The sequence below is a fragment of the Rana temporaria genome, chromosome 2, assembly GCF_905171775.1.
Source record: "Rana temporaria chromosome 2, aRanTem1.1, whole genome shotgun sequence".
NCBI classification, from domain to species: Eukaryota; Metazoa; Chordata; class Amphibia; order Anura; family Ranidae; genus Rana; species Rana temporaria.
In genome coordinates, this window is record NC_053490.1 from 105,390,497 (window position 1) to 105,406,760 (window position 16,264).

Here is a 16,264-nt window from a genome sequence, read left to right on the forward strand (position 1 = left end):
TGGTGCATGACAAGAACTCTGAAAAGTGAAAAAAAAGACTGTAGCGCCCGTTACAAAATTATGTACGGGATTATTAAGAAATGTGAAGTGCATTTTGCCTTAAAGTGGTTGTAAAGATTCGTGTTTTTTCACCTTAATGCATCCTAAACACCTAAAACACCTTAAAGTCACCAACCCCCCCCCCCCCGTTTTACTTACCCGAGCCCCGAATCTCCATGGGCGTGATCCCGCGTTGCTTTCAGTCAGCTCTTGCAGGCTCTTCATTGGAAGATTGATAGCAGTGCAGCCATTGGCTCCCATGCTGCTGTCAATCGCATTCCAATGACGAGGCCGCTGGGTGGGGGGCGGGGCAGAGTCATACAATTGGCGGCTATGGACGCCGATTGTATGGCACGGGAGCATACCAGGCCCTTAGGTCTGGTATAGATTTCAAGGGGAACCCCCTACCCCGAAAAAACGGCTACCCCCCCCCATGTTAAGGGAATGTGGGCTGGTACGGTTCAGGAGGGGGTGCTCGCTTGTCCTTACCCCCTTTCCTGACCGGTCGGGCTGCGTGTGCGCATAAGGGTCTGGTATGGATTTTGGGGGGACCCCTATGCCGTTTTCTTGAAATACATACCAAACCTAAGGGCCTGGTATGCTCTTGGAGGGGGAACACATGCCGTTTTTTTTTTCATTTGGCGTGGAGTTTCATCTCCCGGAGGGGACTTTAAGTCGCGTTGTAAGTCGCCCCAAGTCGCGCTGTGATTCACACTCAAGTCGTGTCTAAGTCGCCTCTCGATAAGTCGAGCTAAAAGTCGTGTTGCCCCTGTGTGAACCGGCTCTTAAACTATAACTAAAAGGCAAAACTTTTTTTTTAGTTTTGGATAACGTGTATGTGGTGTCAGTTTTTATTGCCGTCTGTGCCCCTATTAAGGAGAGTCATCCTCTCCATTTGTCCTGTGTACCATTATCATTGAAAGTGAAAGTAAAAGAAAAATTCAAAATTTTGGGTTGTCCCCATAAATGGAACAGAGGGGAAATCTTCCAATGGGCACATTAGCTCTGGTGACCTGGGGGTCCCCAAGGAATTACCATAAATTGCAGGAATTTCCTCTCACTTCCTGTTTGGCTATGGGACAGGAAGTGAAGGGAAATCTCCGCAATGGGACACAGATGGCGAAAAAATAAAATCTAACAGGGGTTATAATCCTCCTCTGCTCTATCCAAAATGAAAAAAAAGTACTGCTTATAGTTCTACTTTAAATGAAAAACAGTTACAGACTATTAAAGAAGTATTATGCCCAAAAGCAAACATGTATTATATTGCAGGTCACCAATCCTTAAATGTGATGGTTGCATTAGTTTTCTCTCCTTTATTTTAAACAGGTGATCCAGCCAGTAAGTCCCTCTTCCAGATGTATCAGTTTACAGGGATCATTTAACACTGACAAGGGTGCGTAAAATGATCAGCTTTGTGCTTATTTTTATGTAAAACCTTCATCTCAAAAAAAGGAAAAAACTGTTTGCTGTAACCCATTATAAACTGTGAGCCAGAGTTTGGCTTCAATTTGTTAGTGTATATAAATCTGCTAGCACATCTAACATGCACTGTACAAAAGGTGCCCCCTGAGCTCTTTTAGTTGAGCACTCTAATACAGGTGGTGTGTTACTGGGCAGATCACCTGGCAAAAAAACAAAACAAATGCAGCCACCAATCTAATGTTTGGTAAACTGCAATATATTACATTTTTGGTTTTAGATTTAATAACATAATAACAACAATGTTAAAATCAAGTCGCAATCTTTTCTTTACAACACTGGAGATTACTTGGGGTTGAGAATTACAAGAAAACTTTCTCTGAAACTAGTAAATGTGGTTTAAAAATATGTACTTTGCAAAGAATACACAATAAAATGCAATGAAAAGAACAAACTATTTAAAAGAACAAAAATTCCTTTACAAAGTAAAAAGCATATTTGCCTTCGATAAATCAAAGCCATTAAAGTGTAACTTTAGTCAAAAAATTCAGTCCTGCTAGATCACTTTTTTTTTTTCCAACAGGGAACTGCTAGATCACTTTAGGCTGGCCCCTTTTGCAGGTATAACTATGTAAAACATTAAAAATACGGTATATATTCGAGTATAAGCCGAGTTTTTCAGCACATTTTTTTGGGCCGAAAATGCCCCCCCTTGGCTTATACTCGAGTCAACTTTTTGCACCTGACCTCCTGGACTTTGGGGACCCGGTACCGACTGTAGGTCCCCTGGACCCCAAACTTTGCACACATAAAGCCCCACTCTTCCTCTACACGTGTGCAAAGTTTGTTGTCCGGGGGACCTACGGCCGGGGAGCACAGATTTTTCGAGCATCCCTTTCTATACGCTCCCATGTTAAACACAAGTCTAGTCATGGGCACAGCGAGGCATGCAGATGGACACCCTAGGTTTATACTCGAGTCAATACGTTTTCCCAGTTTTTTTGTGGTAAAATTAGGTGCCTTGGCTTATATTCAGGTCGGCTTATACTCGAGTATATACAGTAAGTGCCCTCTACTGTTAATAATCCAGTTATACACTGTCTCATCCTGCTCTGCACATGCTCCGTCACGCTCTATTTTTTAACACTGTGCTGAAAATAGAGGCTGATCTGCGACAGTCTAAAGATTTACTGCTGCTCAGCTCTGGGCTTCAGCAAAATGACAAAGAAGAAACAGGAGCAATGCTGGAAGCAATTTACAGCACACACTGATTTTTAATTATTATTGTGAAATGTATGCTCCTTGCTAAAGAACATTTTTTTTTAATCAAGTTATGGGTAAAGTTTCTCTTTAAAGCGGAGTTCCGGCCACAATTTCACTTTTTAAATATAAATACCCCTGTAATACACAAGCTTAATGTATTCTAGTAAAGTTAGTCTGTAAACTAAGGTCCGTTTTGTTAGGTTGTTACAGCATTTAGATAGTTTATAATCTAGAAATAGACCGGGGCCATCTTAAGTGTGGACATCATGAAGCCAGACTGTATGACTTCCTGGATTTCAGCTTTGCATATCTCGCACATGCTCAGTGCACAAGCAATGTAATAGGTTTCAGTCAGGTGTGCAAGGACTACTGGGAAACATGATGCCTATCCCAGAAACCCTTGCAAATAGCCTAGGCAAATAAGGAGGAGGAAGTAATGAAGGACTACAAAATAAAAAGGTATTTACAAGCAACAAAATAAATAAAAATTGTCCATTCTGAACACTATGAGATTAGAGCATGCAGCACAGACAAACATAAAAAAATGGGTGGAACTCCACTTTAAGCCTTAGCAGTTAAAGCCTGGCAGAATATCCTGCATTCCCAATGGAAAGATTTTCTTGTCCTGAAGACACAACTTACCTTTGACAGTTGTTACTGGAACATTGGGGAATCTCCTCTTTACTCCTGTTTCAGAACAAAGAAAAAAAAAAACAGTTTGATTGGTGAATTTAAAAGGAAAAACACAATGCCACTGCGTCCTTAAAATGCATGTAAACCTAAAAACATAATTGAATGCAGCTTACTATTCCTTAGATGTAAGGACTGTTAATTTTATTCATTCACTGCTCAAATAACAGTTCTGTCCCTTCACGGCTAAGAACATTTCTCTATTTTATCAGCTTATCCACTTGACCTCCAGAAGATTTACCCCCCTTCATGACCGGCCATATTTTTCAATACGGCACTGTGTTATTTGACTTACAATTGCACAGTCACGCACCACTGTACCTAAATAAAATGTATGTCTTTTTTCCCCCAAAAAAATAGATCTTTCTTTTGGTAGTATTTTCTCACCACTGCGGTTTTTTATTTTTTGCGCTGTAAACAAAAACAAGACCGAAAATTTGGAGAATAAAATAAAAAAAGAAAGGAGGAAGAGGAAGCAATATGACTTTCCGCAAAAAAAAAAAAAAACATCCAATACAAAATAAATTCAATTTCTTTATAAAAATGTAGGGCAATATGTATTCTGCTACATATTTATGGTAAAAAAAACAAAAAAAGCATACATTGATTGGTTTGTGTAAAAGATACAGCATCTATAGCATACTATGGGACATATACACTGGAATTGTTATACTAGTCATGGCGGCGATCACGATGTATAGCGGGACTGCGATATTGCGGCAGACAATGACACATTTGACACTATTACAGTGCTTAAAATATGCACTCTCACTGTACCAATGACACTGACTGGGAAGGGGTTAAACATCAGGGGCGATCAAATGGTTAACTGTGTGCCTAGCCTGTGTTTTACTGTATTATGTGTGCTGCTTTTACTAAGGGAAAAGATGGGATTTTATTCCATGCTTTGCAGGGACACAACATTCATCTCTCCCCCCATGTCAGAATGGGGATCTGCCTTGTTTACATAAGTAGATCTTTTTTCTGTGTGCTTTACCGATGACTGGCGGGAGTGTCGGAGGACCTCTAGTGCCCGGCACTGGCAAATCGGCTTCTGCTGTGAATAAAAACTCCCCTGCTGGCAGTGCACGCCCCCTGCAGAACTAGCAGCCAAAAGAAATGTTTCTATTTTAATTTTACAGATCTGAACGCAGCGCAGGTTTACTGATCTCTACGCAGCTGTGTGCATGACTTAGGCGTATAGGAAACAATACAACTTTGGATCCATTAACGACCATAGCTACACACCTGCAGGAAAGATGCTAGGACTAGGTCTCCATTCAAACCTTTTGAAAAGCACTGGTTATGGTGTGCCGATTTGAACAAAGGATATAAACACCACGGGTATCTACTGCCGCCACAGAGGCAAGTATGTACCGATGTGGGGGAGTTCTAGGTGCAATTGACTAAGAGGTTGGCTAGGGGAGACTGGGTAATTTTTATTTTTTTTTAAATGGCAGGTCATGAAAAAAAAGAGCCTGAAAACACAACATACTGGCTGGAAATGTTAATGCACAATTTATCCAATTAATACAATTTGTGTCTTCATCTCATCACCAGCACCAAATGGACTTTCTCTTCATAAAGCTGGCCATGAATGAAAGAAATCTAACAGATCCCCCCATCCGCGCTGTTCGCATAGAGATGGACAATCACCTTGTTCCAGCTTGAACCAGAATTCTTCTAATTGTGTGTTAACAGTCTTAAAGGGTTTCCCTTTGGAACAGGTTACATGTTCCACCCGTTTTTAGGTTGGTACATGTAATATGTTCCTGCATCCATTGGCTCGCGCTGCTGTCAATCAAATCCAATGACCCGGGGGCGGGGCAGAGTCTGGCATTCGTGTCTATGGACGCAAATCCTGACTCGGGAGCGCACCTGCAAGGTAACCCCCTTGGGAAAGCGCTTCCTAGAGAGGGTTATCTGATGCAGGGAGGAGCCGAGACAGCCGCACAGGGACCCCAGAAGACGAGGATCGGGGCCACTCTGTACAAGACGAGCTACACAGTGGAGGTAAGTAGGACATGATTTTTTTTTTTTAACCCTTGGTATCACTTTAAACTTCCGTAATCAAGCACAACCACAATTAGCAGCAAGATAAGACGGTCGCCCAAATCAGCTGCTGAATCGGGCATTTGCCATTTCATGTTTACAGATTCCCCAAGTTGCGGCAGGACAGGCTTATGCTCTTGCCATGGAGTGACGGTAAAAAGGGTAAAAAATGTGCATGGAAGTTGTGAAGCCTCACGAGGTCCCAAGTTCGGCACATACAGTATCCAACAGTAGTTTAGACTAAGGCTGCAGTCACACCTAGGCGATTTGCCGCGACAAATTGCAGTGTTTTTACCGCGATTTGCCGCGACAAAACGCATCGTTTTTTACCGCGATTTTCGCTGGAGGGGTGATTACACATTGTGTAATATGGCCGAACGCCAAAGACGCCTGAAAAAAAAGGGTCAGGGACTTGTTTTGAGCTTCAGGCGTTTCGGCGTGGAGATGTGAACCATCTCCATAGCCGACAATGTTAAATCCCCCCTCCAGCGTATTGCAGGCTGCAATAGCGGCGGGCGTGAAAACGCCTAGGTGGGAATGGAGCCTTATACCTGAAGGCCTCAATGGCTGCGCCCTATCCTATCATCATTAATATTTAGACAGCAGAAGAACGAGTGTAAAGTAGCAGCACGTTTATAGCATAACGATACAGAAAATATACCCTTTTTACACATATGGCCTCTACTCTGCAACATAAATCCATGAAAAGTGCAATGTTCACACTGGGAACGAGAAACTTGCAGTGCTTCCTGAAATAGAACACGGCCATTTGGACACCATTATATAAAATAAACATTTAAACCTGTTTCAGCTTGTATGGCAGCCAAGATTCCACCCTAGAGGTGATTACACAGACCCTGCTAAAGAGACACAAAGGTGATGCTTGCAGATTCCTACAAAGCAGAAGTGCTGGCATGAACAGATCATTCTTTTTCACGTTTCCTATTCTCAAACTGCTGTTAAAACAACAGAGTCCCACTGGCTTGGCGTGCTGCCCGTCTGGGAGAGGCAAAGTCAACTGTGGAATGCAAAGGGGGGGGGGAGAGAAAAAAAGAAAAACACCGCAGATTTCTGGGGCCGAGCTTGGATTTCCTTAATTTAGTGTTTTAGACGTTAGCGCTTGCTAGTAAGTACAGATGCCTGTGTGCAACAGACGGGTCCATCTTACCAAGTGTGCTTCCACTGATGGATAAAGATAAAATAATAAAGATACTGAGCTAAGAGATTGGCACGAGTCTAAAGACACTAAGCGAGGAGATTGGCATGAGCATGTAAAACAGACACTGGGGGCGGGGGGGCTTGTGGGGCTGGGGGGAGTAAAAAACACAGCAACGGATTGTAGGCCAACTTTCATTACAACCATACTGTTGGACTAATGCTAAAAGGAAATGTCAGATTAGTTCAACTGATTCTTCTTCTAAAATGTCCCAGATTCTGAAGATCCTGAGAAGATAATACAAGTACCTCAAATTAAGTGAAGGCATCTGTAAGGCCCCTTTCACACGGTCTGACCATTCAGGTCCGCCTGTCAGTTTTGTCAGTGTACCTGAACGGCCGCTCCATGCAATTCTATGGACCGTCGGATGTCAGTGGAGACATGTCCGCCGACATCCGACCCTATCCGCCAAAATCAGACGGATGGCGATACGTCACCATCCATCCATGGCGGATCGAATTGGGTGAGATCTGATGAAAACGGACATGCTGTCCGTTTTCATCAGATCTCTCCATAGGAGACGGCGGCGCTGCACAAGCCCCTCAACACTCAGTGAGCAGAGAGGGACTTGTCATCCGCTGGCTCCGCGGAGAGATCTCCCGCTGAGCTGGCGGACTCCGTAACGACGCAGTCTACCTCGTGTGAAAGAGGCCTAAGGCTGCATTCACACTTCAGCCTTTTGAAGCGCGGGCAGCTTTGCATCATGGGAAGCATGTCTCCCCATAAGTAGCTCCTGAACTTTGTTTGGGTGACATGCTTCCTACGACGTATGTTTCCACGCGATTTACCGTGCGACAATCGCCACGGTTTGAGGAGGCATCTCAAATGCGAGTCCGGCGATTTGCCATTCACAAATCAGCAATTTAAATTGCGGGAAGAGTCGTAGCAAATCTGCCCATGATTCAAAACACTAAAGTGTGAATGCATGCCCAGTGAAGTGACTAGCCTGAGGTGGTGCAAAAAAAAAAAAAAAATTCCTATTTAAGTTGTACCCATTTGTGTGCACAATTTAATTTATACAGCATGTTTGAGTTTTAAGAAAGCAGGGGGTAGGGAGCTGAAGTTACACTCTGCAGATCTCAGCCCTTAAAACAAACTGGGAGGAAGGGACACAGCCCCTTCCTCACAGCACACAGGAACAGAGCTGAGGCAGTCAATCACAGGCTGTGTGCTGGAGCTGCAACTCAGTCATCTTTTTATCCCTGTGTTGGGAAAACCTCTCAGAAATGACTGCAGATAACAGAGGAACAAGGCAGCAGACAGAAATCACGCTCAGTGCCTTTGATAGAGACAAGTACACAGTATAGAAGGATGAGTTTTGTTCATGTCTGAGGTTTACAATCACTAAGTTTAAAGCTAAAATAAACTGTATCTGAGCACTACAAACTGAAAAATTAATTTATTTTTAACAATCAAAGCAAACTCATCCTTCCATCCCTGTCTCTGTGCTTTGGTTTGTTGAGAAATCACTTTGAAAAACACCCCCTAGCATTTATAGCTGCAGCCTTCTCGAGTAAAGGCAGATGATTCATGCCGCATTTATTTCCTGGAATCCATCTGCCCTTATACTTCCTGGAAGCCACCTGCCCTTATACTTCCTGGAAGCCACCTGCCCTTATACTTCCTGGAAGCCACCTGCCCTTATACTTCCTGGAAGCCACCTGCCCTTATACTTCCTGGAAGCCACCTGCCCTTATACTTCCTGGAAGCCACCTGCCCAGGGGCGTTGCTAGGTGGCAAAAAGACCAGGGGCTTCAGCCCGAAGTCCAAGGACAGAAAGCGCGCGGGGGGTGTATGTGACGCGCGCAGGCTTTTTTGGGCTGGCCCATGACCTACATACACCGACGGTCGTGACCTTCATACACTGACGTACCTACACTGACAGTAGTGACCTGACCTACCTAAACTGACCTATATACATACACATTACACTGTCTATGACAGTGGTTCTCAACACTCTCTAATTGCCGGTTCACACTGGTGCGATGCGAAAACCCTGCGAATTCACTGTGGGTTCCTGCATCGCACAACAGTTCACACTGCCATATGCAAACTGCTGGGAGTGTCATTATATGTTAACGACACCTCCATTTCAGCTCGCATATCGCACTGCCAAATGACAGTTCGGACATGAATCAGTTTGCATAGGTGTGAACACCCATGAGATCCGATTCTGATCCTAACAGAAAAAAGGTCCCGTGCGTGTTTGGAATGAATGTGATGCGATATCAGCCATACTATCTGTATGGCTGAAATTGCATCACACAGACATCGCATATGATGTGAACAGAAGTGTGCTGCAAATCACGTGCAAGGTCTGTGAACTGGGTTTGAGACTATTGACTTTACATCCCTTTAGAAGTCAACTTATCCTGACAGTATAAAATTATATAGTACACACATATATATATATATATATATATATATATAGCCAACTTCCAGTATATAGTATATAGCCAACTTCCAGTATATAGTATATAGCCAACTTCCAGTATATAGCCAACTTCCAGTATATAGCCAACTTCCAGTATATAGCCAACTTCCAGTATATAGCCAACTTCCAGTATATAGTATATAGCCAACTTCCAGTATATAGCCAACTTCCAGTATATAGCCAACTTCCAGTATATAGCCAACTTCCAGCATATAGCCAACTTCCAGCATATAGCCAACTTCCAGCATATAGCCAACTTCCAGCATATAGCCAACTTCCAGTATATAGCCAACTTCCAGTATATAGCCAACTTCCAGTATATAGCCAACTTCCAGTATATAGCCAACTTCCAGTATATAGTATATAGCCAACTTCCAGTATATAGTATATAGCCAACTACCATATATATAGCCAACTTCCAGTATATAGCCAACTTCCCCTTGCAGACACCATGCCAGACCACACCCCCACACCCTTTTAACACAAGAGCTTACCTAGATTCAGCTGCGGTGGTGTGAGGAGGAAAACAGACCTGACAAGCGCGCGCTGCAGGGGGGAGGGGAGGGGGGGAACAGTTCTGGCCCAACCCCCACGCTTAACATAGAACGGAGAACACTGCCATCATCCCCCCTCCCCCCGGGCGGCAGCTAGGGAGATCCGACGCGTGCAGCCGCAGTGTAGTAATAGCCTAATAGGTTCGGCTGTGGTCTTGTGAGGAGGAGGAAAACATGACAAGCGCGCCACCGGGGGTGTTCCGAATAAAAAAAAAAAAACGTTAAATGAGCAGCCAGAGCACTCGCCATACTTGGGAAGCCTCTGACACCCCCGTAATGTATGACACCTGGGGCGTTACGCCCCTGGAGCCGAGGAGCCTGAGAAAAGACAAGCCTCCTAACAGAGTGCCGAGTATTTGTAATTCCCGCCTTCTGGAGCCTGTGATGCACGTCACACGTCCTGCGGCAGGGTATTGGACCAGTGGGACGTCCATCACAGGCTCCAGAAGGTGGGACCTGCTGCTATGGCATTCGGCCACAATCGGCATTCGGCAGGACTCGGCTCGGGAACAGATCGTTCCCGGGACTCGCCGATTGACTCAGGGCTAACAATGGAAAGCCTGCATGCCTGAGACTCGGGGCTTTTCCGGGACCCATTCGGGGCTCCAGCCACCCAAGCCCGGGCCTCCCGACGCCCCTGCACCTGCCCTTATACTTCCTGGAAGCCACCTGCCCTTATACTTCCTGGAAGCCACCTGCCCTTAGTTCACGCATGCAGACAGGAGGGTGTGCTTAGGTGAAAACACCACTCCTGCAAATGAAAGAAAGAAATGCCCATGGACTGATAAATGACATAATTTAAAGGCCATAAAGCAGGAAGCAACTGATGTAAAAAAACAAAAGACAAAACAAAAAAACAACAACAACAGTTGACAGCGTGTAAATAGAATACAACCATTTGCTTATGTCAGAAGCAGGAGGATTAAAATAGTTAATGTTGATTGAGAGAGTTTAGTTCCACGTTAATAAGTGTTCCCATTAAACTTTGGTTTTCCCATTAAGGCCTCATTCACACTACGGGCTGTTCGGGTCCGTCTGTCACAGACCTGAACGGCCGCTCCTTGCATCGCTATGGAGCGTCAGATGTCAGCGGAGACATGTCCGCTGACATCCGACCCGATCCGCTAAAAACAGACGTATGGGGGCCACGTCCTCATCCGTCCATCGGGTAAGATCTGATGAAAACGGACATGCTGTCTGTTTTCATCAGATCGCTCCATAGGACACAGCGGTGCCCGACAAGCCCCTCCCCGCTCAGTGAGCAGAGAGGAGCTTGTCATCCGTCGGCTCAGCGGAGATCTGCGGACTGATCTCCCGCTGAGCTGACGGGAGCAGGCGGACTCCGTAGCCCGCCTGTGTGAATGAGGCCTAAAGGTCAACTCCAGCTTTAGCAACATGTTACACCCATATTTAGGGTGTAACATGTTGCCAAGCAACCCCCATCCCCCCAGAGAGCTCTCCGTGATCGCATGTGACACAGCAGCAGACAAACTTGTAGTTGTCAACCGAACACCAATGGGGTAATCGGAGCATTCATAGTCCATTGACACTTCCTCAGCTCTCACCCTAAAAGCCGGTACCGAGGTGCGGGCAAGAAGCTGGACGAAGTTTGCAGGAGCCTCATATTGCACCCGCAATCCACTGTAAAGGGGTGCAATGCTTTGCATACTCCTGTGAATAAAAAATAGATGCATATTGCAATTTTTTTTTTCAAAAGTGCCTTTAAGTACAAAACCTGGCAATTGCACATATAGCATTCTTCGTGACGGTGTTTAAACTTCTCCCCCCTTAGTCATACAGATCTGTTGCCGACAATCCTAAAAATAGAAGATATCCTATGTAGATTATTCTAAAGACAACTCACCAAACCCATTCTGATTCAGGACCGCTCCAAAAGTTATGCTAGCCGCATCTTTGGAGTGGAGAAGGAGCGGTGTGTTTACTGCTCCTTCCAATTGAAAGCAATGGGAAACCGCGGCTATACCGACGGCAATGCGCCACATTGCCGGCGGCATTAACCCTTTTTCTGCCACTGGGGGGGGTAAAAACCGCACCGCTAGTGGCCGAATACCGCCACAATTCCGACGGTAAAGTGCCGCTAAAAAAAGTGGCGCTTTCCTGCCACCGCACCTCCCACCCCAGTGTGAAAGGGGCCTTTGTGTTCTGTGGGTCTTCTGGCTGTTGCTGGTGAACTAAATCAGGTTTAGAGCAAAATGCGGCACGGAAAAAAAAACATTATTTTCTTTAAATAACGCATTCTATTACTATGGGGGTAAATAGTTGATAAATCGATTTGCAGCTAAAGAAATGGGAACAATACATCATTGTGACATATCTAGGGTTACATTTTAAATGCGATATTCATTGTATTTCAGTTCTTTCTAGCCTACTCCTATTAACCTGAACTCTTTGAAGTTTGTAAAATTCCTTTGTGACGATCCCCACACATTTACCTCCTTGAATTATGTGACGCATTTTCACTGTACTCTGTTGATCAGCACTGCTGTGTCACAGAAGTCACAGAGCCTGCCTCCTTACAAAATATGAATAATTTTTTTTAAAAAATAAAACATTAAAAGCATCCCCCCTCCCCCATACATACACACAAATGGAAACCTACACTCAGGGCCCACAAGAATAGGTAACAGCAATTGCAACACACAATGTAAGGTGTTGCTATGAACACCAGAGTGAGAGCAATAATTCCAGGGCCTCATTCATTGTTTACTCCAGACTGAAAACCTGTAAAGGCTTTTAAACCAGCAGCTATGAACATTTTTAGGTATTCCAGTTTGTATTTTTTTCGTGAAATTTTGCGTTTGATAAACAGCTGTGCGAATATCGTGCCACATAAAAACAATGCAACTACCGACACTTTATTTTCCAGGGTCTCTGCATTCAGAAAAGATATGTGTAGCGGCCTGCTACTTTCATAGCTGGTGCTGCCTTAAATTTAGAGGGTGGTCAGAGATTTAACTACCTCTGACTGTATTGTTTTACCAAATTTGAGCCTCTGTTCCAGCCCTGGCTGTACTGTGAGTGACCACTATTGTTGTCTGAGGTGTTGGTCCCACCCCAGGCCGAGGGTGGCAGCAGTCAAGTCAGGGTTTATTGGGCATTTTTCCTCGGCAGCCAATCAGTAGGGGTTGATCGCCTCACTGTGCATGGTGAGGGACAGTACTTAAGGGACAGACGTCATTAGTACGAGGTCGTCGCGGTCCGTCCTGTCAGTCGTCCCACCACCCCCCGTGTGTGTCCCTCATGGCCGGGGGTGCGTGTTCAAGTGTTCCTGGCTCCGGGACCAAGTTGGTCCGGAGTTGTGATCTACCAAGTAGGCGCCTGGTAGTTAAACTGGGTCTATGCTTGCAGAGTGGTCCTGTGCTGTCCGTCCTGAGGGAGGAAGCCGCTTAATGAAGCACCTATTCTGGAGAGCACCGAGCAGAAGGCTGGTACACTCGGGAGAGGCCTTGAACTTCATTGAAGGACGGAGGCCAAGGGAAGGTCGCCTGTCAGTTTTGAGTTCACAAGAATTTATTTAAAGAAGAGATCCGGGTGCTTAATCCTGTGCTGAGAGGATTCTGGACCGAATATATCTTCACCTTTGGGAAACTCTGTGGCAGAGACTTCACCAAGTTTCCGTGCGACACCCTGGCTGCTAGGCTAGTGAGAGAGACCCATGTAGGTGCACAATACCCGCACTGGCTAGAGTGGCGACAAAAGCTGTGTTTTCTGGAAGCAGGAGTGCTTCCGAACAAGTTATACACCTGAACCTACTATCTACTACCCTTCCACCTCAACTACTACTTTTATTCTTTTACCACGTTCAGTAAATAAAGCATAGAAAAAGAAGCGCAATGTGTGGACATTGAACTCTTATCAAGTACCCTAGGCGGTAGGGTTGTCCCGATACTAGCATCGGTATCGGTACCGATACGAAGCATTTGGCTAAGTACTTGTACACGGGCAAATGCTCCCGATGCTTCACCCGATATTTGTACCGTCGGCGGTGATCAGTGCGTGGGGAAGTTACAAGCACTGATCACCGCTGACTGTCCCGTGTCCTCCAGCCCCCTCCGTTTTGCTGCAGTCTGTCTCCCTCCTTCCATGCCCCCCGCCGTGTTTCTCTCTCTCTCCGTGTCCCCCCTGTGTTTCTCTCTCCCTCCGTGTATCCCGCTGTGTACGCCGCCGTGTATCCTGCAGTGTTTCTCTCCCCTTCCGTGCTCCTCCTCCACCCCCCGGAATTGTCAGGATGGAGAGCGGGGTAGGAGCCGGTAAATCCGGATCCTTACTGCTCCAAATGTACAGAGTCAGTGATCACTGACTCTGTCCATTCACATAACTGAAAAATCGTAACCTGTGTTTACAATGTTTCAGTTTATGAATGGAGAGGAGCCGCCGTCTTTCCTCCTTTCATTTTCAGCGCAGCTGATGCTGCTGAGAAAGGGACTGGGGAACATGTGTCCCTAGTCCCTTTCCCTGTCTCAAAGGGGAGATGTCAGAGGTCTGTTAAGACCCCCGATATCTCACCAAAGCCCCCCAACAGGGCTGAAAAAGTAAATAAAAAAAATAAAAAAATTGTAGAAAATAAAAAAAACACACTGACACTGCCCCCCCCCCCCCTAAAAAAATAAAAAAAAAGCATTATAAATAAAAAATACTGACACGTGTGCCGCTGTCACATGGGATTAAAAAAAAAAAAGTATCGGTATTGGCGAGTACTTGAAAAAAGGTATCGGTACTTGTACTCGGTCTTAAAAAAGTGGTATTGGGACAACCCTACTAGGCGGCGAAGGAATAGAGGTAACATGCCACCCAAAACAAACCAGCAGCTCCTTCGGGGGTAGTGCTACATATGTTTGGGGTTCCAAGTCATTTTCTGGTAAAAATTCTGATTTTAAAGTGTGTGAAAAATTAAAAAACTGCACAAGACAAGTGGTTAAATTGGCTAAAATGATTTACTGTACACAGACTAGAATTCAAATCCATTGTACAGAAGCGGGTCTGCTATAATACATACAATTCTTTGCACTCACTGCAGCTGGACAAAATGGATATTCGAACCACTGCAAGACAAATCATTAACAAAAGCAAAGTTCTTTTCAATGGTCAACTCCGGATGCCCAGGATGTACCAACCACAGTACTCATTCTAATTCTCCCTGCACTTTTTTTTTACCTTATTATGACTATTGTTCTCTTCCTGTGCAGCTGTTTAAGAATGCAGGTGAAATTCACATACCCCTGCCATGTTACATTGTCAGGGTAAGGACGCAACTATATACCACTAAGGAGCTGAAGTTTCCTGTCTTTCTCACTTGGTTAATGGACTAAACAGCAATAAAGTATAATCTATTAGATCAGCCACTCTCAATTAGGGGTTCCTTCAAAGGTTGCTAGTAGTGGGTAGTGGATTGGTCTCTAGTCTGATGGTGCCGAAACTTGTTCTGGCACCAATGCCACTTAGGCTCCATTCACACGTGTACGACTCCAAAGTTGCGCCGACTTTGGAATTTAACTTGGAGGCAACTCTGACACACCTTTGGATGGGTGCAACTTGGACACGACTTTGGCTTTGACCAGTGATAATGGACAACTGTTGCACTGTGTAACATTCAGGTACGACTTCTATGCAACTTTTGAAGGTTAACATTGAAGTCTATTGCCCTCAAAGTTGCATGAAAGTCGGACCAAAGTAGTGCGTGAACTACTCTGAAGTTACTGCAACTTTAAGTTGCACATATATGATTGGTTACCATTGGAAAACATGGAGAACAACTTGTCAGGCGACTTTGATGTTCAAAGTGTGAATGGAGCCTTAGCAGAGCCAGCAGCGCAAGACCAGTGGAGCGTTTCCTCGCCTTTCTCATGCAAGTCACCACTGACACCAATAATTATGTTAGCTTTCTGTAAGGGAGGCTTTTTTGACTAATCACCAATGTAATGCACATTTTTACCACTGCAAGGGAGCCCCTCTCTCGTTGACCACCATTGTGGCGTGAATGTAGTATTATGAGCTGTAATGTTTAGCAAAGTTTCTCTGAGATCTGGAAATCATTTTGAGGAGTTTTCTATGGTAGAAAGGTTGTTTTAGATTTTGAAGTTGCCAACTGTCTTGTTTTCCAACAATATTTCCCTGGAAAGTTACTGAGCAAATATACAGAAAGATCCCCATTTTTCTGCATGTTGGAATGCACCGGGGTCACCTTATCCCAGGCTAATTGCACTATAATAAAGTATAAATAAAGTATTTTTAAGTGCTGTGTGCATAGGGCATTACAGGAAGATCACAACATGACAAATTCATGAACTTATTTTGTTCTAGTTCTTAGTAGAAGTTCAGCCTACAACTGAAATCTCCACGATCTAAGACTAATCCATCTAGCTTTGTAAAGCAAAAATCTCTATACATACCTTTTCTAAAGCCAATCTGGTCCGGTCCGACACTGAGCTGTCAGCGACAGCTTCGCTCTGTAGGCATGTGCAGGTTAGGCAGCCGACAACGGAAGCCCCTTAGTAACTCTATGGGCGACATCACTTCCCAGCCATTTTCGACCGTCTCCTGCACAGTTGAAGACCGGACCAAAGTAGCTTCAGA

At 44.8% G+C, this 16,264-nt stretch overlaps 1 protein-coding gene across 2 annotated transcripts in view; it reads right to left on the reverse strand.

Moving 5' to 3' along the window:
* The window catches only part of LOC120929339 (cyclic AMP-dependent transcription factor ATF-7-like), a 136,205-nt gene that overhangs the window by 79,511 nt on the left and 40,430 nt on the right, over positions 1-16,264 (reverse strand). For both annotated transcript variants that reach the window (XM_040340720.1, XM_040340719.1), the window contains exon 2: positions 3,367-3,411. The gene's annotated coding sequence lies outside the window, so the exon portion shown is untranslated. The remainder of the gene's footprint in view (positions 1-3,366; positions 3,412-16,264) is intronic.